The 5529-nt window shown below is 41.3% G+C and overlaps 1 long non-coding RNA gene across 1 annotated transcript; it reads right to left on the minus strand.

Annotated features, from left to right (window-relative positions):
• Nucleotides 1-2202: 2202 nt before the first annotated feature.
• LOC128967597 (uncharacterized) lies at nt 2203-3816 on the minus strand. The gene is made up of 3 exons (XR_008489121.1): nt 3654-3816; nt 3215-3343; nt 2203-2809 (listed from the first exon to the last, which is right to left on the minus strand). It is a non-coding gene; the product is annotated as an uncharacterized LOC128967597 (long non-coding RNA).
• Nucleotides 3817-5529: the final 1713 nt, after the last annotated feature.

The raw sequence follows: 5529 nt of genomic DNA on the forward strand, positions 1-5529 counted from the left end.
TCTCTTGGTAGCCTGCTCCTTGAGAACCCTGCAAATGCCTGGAAACTGAGTGCATAGTTCTAATAGCAGTGGAATAAACATGTATAAGAAGAGCTCATTAATTTGATTTTCCTAGCTGCCAAAACACAGGTTTCACATTGGAGTCGAGGTAAAGAACTTGAGATAGATGTAGCCATGGCTGGTTCTGCAGTGACAAGTATGTACCACTCACTCTGTAAGGTTTCACCCATAATCTCTGGCCAGTGGAACACAGACATCAGGTTTCATTCCTCTTTGAGATGCTGTGAACCTCTGAAGAGATTCAGATGGTGTCAGAGCAGCTTGAAAAATTAGAAGACTCTATTTGTCAGCAGTGCAGCAGGTGTTGCAGTGACAAAGGTTCTGACCTGTGACATGAAAAGGAATGGTGCAACAGCTATAGCTGGCTCCTCTGTTCTGGCTTATAAGACATTTAAATCAAAGCTAACTGGGACCTGAAGTACCTGCAGATGTTGACAAGTCTTGTGGGCTTAGGAGGTTTTCTAAACATGGTGTTCAGTGATATCAGTGTTAACTGTAACAAGTCTACCTCTCTGCAATTGTTTCTGCTCCTTAAATGGCTCCAGACATATTCCTTTATCCCTGCTAATAATAGATGGGATTTACAGGTGGCTCATGTACCAAGGACTTAATACCAAGCACTATCAAAATGTGTCATATGTTCATATCATAGTTTTGGATGTTGTCCAAGAACCTACTTGCGTCAGTAGTTTCCAGGAGTGCTTCCGGAGGACAATGATGTTTCCTTTTGTGGTACAGCAGTGGTAGGCATCTTGAGAATGAGCTGTTTTCTGAGGGATTCTTGAGAATCACAATCTTTACAAATGAATGTAAGCTAATTAGAATAACTTGAATGTAAACTCCTCAGCACGTCCTAGAATCCAAAGACTTGGTACTCTGTGTCATGGTGGACTGCTTGCCTCCACCAACCTTATTTCCCAGCTCAAGGTGAAGTGAGGTGGAAACAAGATTTGTGCCTCTAGAAGATCACTGACTAGGTCATGAGTGAACAATATCACTGTATACTTCTGATGCATTCTTCCATTTGTCCCACCTTGGAAGATGGAGGACTGGGATGCAAGCCACTGAAACACTTACCACTTTAAAGATATTTGCAGGGTTACATATTTTAAATTATAATTATGTCTACCTATAGACTGGGGAGGTAAGGTGGGAAGTGGGAAGAGTGGAAGAGCTGAAATTACTCTCATATTTATTTTTCTTTCAATCTGCCTGTCTCTTTCTCTTTTGTATTTTGTTATCTTGGATTATTCTGTTGAGTATTTTAAAAACCAACTAAGTTTGAAAACAAACTAGGTTTTAAAACAAACTAAGTTTGTGATGTTCCCTTGTCACTACATGCATTTGGAGTGTGTTACTTAAAACACCTCTAAGTACTTAGATATTGAGCAGCAGGTCAAATGCATGACTAGCAGTGTCTAAAATCATTAACTGCATATGGAGTATTGCAGGTGCTGCTTGCCCAGAGACACACATGCATGACCAAATCAATGCCTGGCAAAGAGGCTTTTGGCTTCCCTAAGAGAACAATCATTTATCCAGCTTTGTCTTTGCTGTTAATCTTTCATGCCTAGTAGTGTAGTTATGGGAACACAGCTCCTCAACAGAGGACCAGGGCAGTATCTCCTCCCTGCTTTACCACACATGAGACTTCATTCCTTGCAGTTACAGCTCTGATCCATGACACTTGATTCTGGATGGTGGCAATGCAGACATCTGATCCTCTGTGCTTAGTCTCTGATACTGGATCTCCATTAGGAAAATTACTGGTACCTGATCTGCCTGATCACAGCTACTTGATATATGGTGATGTTCCCCATTGTAGCTTGTTTACCGCAGAGTAAATTTGAAACAGCTAGTACAGCAAAACTGAAGAATTAAAGGATTTGATGTACTCTATGCATACTGTGGACGAAACATAATGTTAAGAAGCCATATCTTTTAAGGACAGTTGCAAGAAGTAGTAGTGCAGGGATAAAAGGAGAAAAGAAAGAAGACATACTAAAACAATTATGTGCAGATCCCAACAGTTATATCTGTTGTCAGAGCTCAGTGTTCCACCTTAACTCTCCATGCTGTATTCAACACAAAATAGCATTTAAAAACAGACTCGAAAATAGTTACACCCAATTTCAGGTGAAATCATCTTTTAATGTCAAGTTTAATTGATTCTGTTTCACAATAAGTATATGCAGTTCAGTCAGCAGATTTCCAGAAGGAACAAAGCCTTCAACTAAGCAACTGGTTGAAATTAGCTTGTAGAGATTTGTATAGATTTATAGTCTGTCTTATTTTGCACGGTTTTCCGTTTCATTGTAATAGTGTTTTGCCCCGTAAGAGAGGACTGCAATAAGCTGAACTGCACTGAAGTGAAAAGTAGACATGCTTCATTCCAGTAGGGTTGCAAGCATTGCTTTGCCTTCTTACCCAGTTAATTTTATTTGGAAGTAGCACATCCTCACGTGTCCATCAAAGTTTTCTGTTCTCATGAGCCATCACTTTCCAAAGCATTCCAGTGTTTTGTTTCTTTGGTCAGCTCCACTAACAACTATTTTTAATTCTAATGCTGGATCATATCAGTTGGTTAGGGAATAAGCATCAGATGAAAAAGGTTAGGTTGAAAAAACCCAAGGTGGCATGTACGAAATTGAACCACACTGGCAAAGAGGTGAAGTCACAAAAAGGCTTCCAAGTGTTTCTAGGTGAACGCAGGATGGGAGAGAACCCAAAAACCTTGAAATCGTCCACACTGTTAGGCAAGACAGACATATAAGTAATTACCATCTCCCCTGTATTCTGGTGACAGAAAATTACAATGATTAAGCAGGGATTTTCATATGAATATCCTAGATTTAGAGGTCTGGCAGCATCCCAGCTACAGGTAGCTAGTAGCAGTATCTAAAATTTGGGATCATGAGGTAAAATTATTTCCTGGTGAGACTCTTTTAGCTTAAGATAGACAGTAGCCCATGGCCACAGGTTACATCTTCACTATTGCCACCAACAATGCTATTCTTTGTCATATTGCCCAGTGCCTTTCTATCTCTCCATTTATCCCATTGCCCTCAGAATATTCTGTGGCAGTAAGCTGCACAACAAGTAATTAGTGTGAGAACCTGTTGTTTCTCATTTGAAGCTGATGTACAATACTCACGTTGAGTGTCTCCATCCCCTTGCACTGGGAGAAATGGCAGTTGCTCACTCATTCATCTTGTCACAGCAATCATGATTTTCTAGAGCCATGATACTTCTTACAGGTGTATGTATGACTTTTCAGTGAGTACTGATATTAAAGCAAAAGCATTAGTTAGAAACAGTATATTTAAACAAAAAAATACAAAATGAAAAAAGAGTAAGTGAGGGAGAGAGCTGAGCACCCTAAAAAGAAACTGAACATCATGGCCTCACTGCCAAGTGAGACTTCTGTGTGAAAGTGTCCTACCTTTCCAAAGAGTTATTCCAGCTAGAGAAAGCTGCCTTTCCAAAGAATGTTTTGACAGGAATAATCCCTCTTTCAGCACTCATCCGTGGTATATAGGCAGAGTGAGGAGCAGAGGATATCCAGACAGGAGTATCACCAGGGCTTTACCTACCTGTGGTTTTCCTTCAAGCAGCAAAAAAGGTGTGAGTAGCTGTGATCCCTAAGGCATTACAGAGTTTAAAAGAAGTAAAGGCTTGAAAGAAATAACGACTATAAGATAAGCTTCTTAAGGTAAGCTTCTATTAGCTGTGTGAAGTGATAAGGGACCATTTTGATCCTCTGCTCTGCCCTTCCACAGGGCAGAGGCCATGGAAATCAGCCAGGCAGTTTTGGTATGGAGGTGAAAATCTTGTGATCAAATTAGAACGAGTAACATTAATGGAGTTCTGTAAATAGAAGAAGTGAGCAGATAAGGATAGGTCAGGGAAAGAGAGGAGAGAGCCTTTGGGGTAAGAGGAGAGTTTGTTTCATAACAAGACTGCTCTTCTCATGTTTCCCTGTCCCAGAAGCAGAGTCACTAGACACTGAGGAATCCAAATCTGATATTTCATTAATATAAATACAACAAGCTTATTCTAAGCAATGTTATGTTTACATTTTAAAATATAAAGAATAGGTAACAATTTAGCCTGAAAACACAATGACAAATGCAAAAGATCTGGCTTCTAGGGAATGTTAATTTTGTTATATTGCATATAACACAGGGAAGTTACAGGTGCAAGCAGACCATTGTCACCCCCTTTTGTCTTCTTAGACAGGGTAAGAAATCCAGTTACTGACTGGGCCAGCTGCGTGAGACAAGTGGGAAAGGTAAGGGTACAAACTCTTCACTTGCCTTCATTTTTGCTGGACGAGTTTCTAGGAGAGCACTGATGCTCTCCCAAGGGCAGTACTTGCTCTGGCCACCATTTTCACTGACTGAGAAACCAGGCCTATGTACCTGGTGTCCTGCTGTTCAGAAAATGACTGCTCTTCAACTTCTGAAGGGTTCCAGCTCCTATAATGTAGCAGAACAATTGCTTTCACGTGAATGTTCAGCAGGTGTTTCAGAAATTCACAAGTAGGAACAGCAGGCAAAACTCTTCCCCAAAGACTTTTCAGAGAGCACCTCAAAAGGCTTCTGGGTGCACATACTGATACCAGATGGTGAAGTACTCTGAAACATGCCCACTCTCAGCATAGATTGCCTTGACCTGTTCTGGACACCTGTGTGAAGGTTCATTCCTAAATGGATTGTACTTCAGTTCTAGTGTATTTAGCTTAAAATCCTGGTCATAAACTAATGCTGAGTTCTGCAGCATGGGCTTAGCAAGGGCGTAAAGCCTCTGTGGGAGTAGCCTGCAGATGTGCACCATCTGAATTTTCATCTAGAGTGGATGACAACTATCCTGGGTTAACACAGCCTGCTCTCACAAGTCTCCTTCTCCCCCAACAGACGGGAGGGAAAGTAACACAAAAACCCCCTCTGGGTTGAGATAAGGAATTTACTGAGATGATATGCTATACAGTTACGTTAGCAAAAGCAGAAGCAGCAGCAGAAGCCAGTGATAAATGGTTGTATCCCCTGCCGCCCCACCGCAAACATGCAGCAGCCAGCACAGCAGGAGACAACACCCTAAACCGGGAAACCAGAAGCAGCAACCGGAACAGGAACCTTTTCATGTTACAATCTGAACTTCAAGCTCCAAGATACTTTGATCCAGCCAGCACTTTCGTTTTAAAGCTGACATGACGGCAGCATGGTATTGAATATCAGCAGCCGATTCAAGTCAGCCCATGACATTATCCACCTCTTATTCTATACCATATGCATCATGCCCAACAGCAGTTAACATCATACAAGATGCATCACACATCATTCACTGTCCATTCTCACTCAAAATGAGGTTGCCTTGCTCTACACAATGGACTTCTTACTGCAGATGCTCTGAAGGTTCACCCTGTTCCTGTACAGTCTGGATCAGTCTATGATCAGTCCAAATGGCAGG

Source organism: Indicator indicator, chromosome 6 (assembly GCF_027791375.1).
Source record: "Indicator indicator isolate 239-I01 chromosome 6, UM_Iind_1.1, whole genome shotgun sequence".
Lineage (NCBI taxonomy): Eukaryota > Metazoa > Chordata > Aves > Piciformes > Indicatoridae > Indicator > Indicator indicator.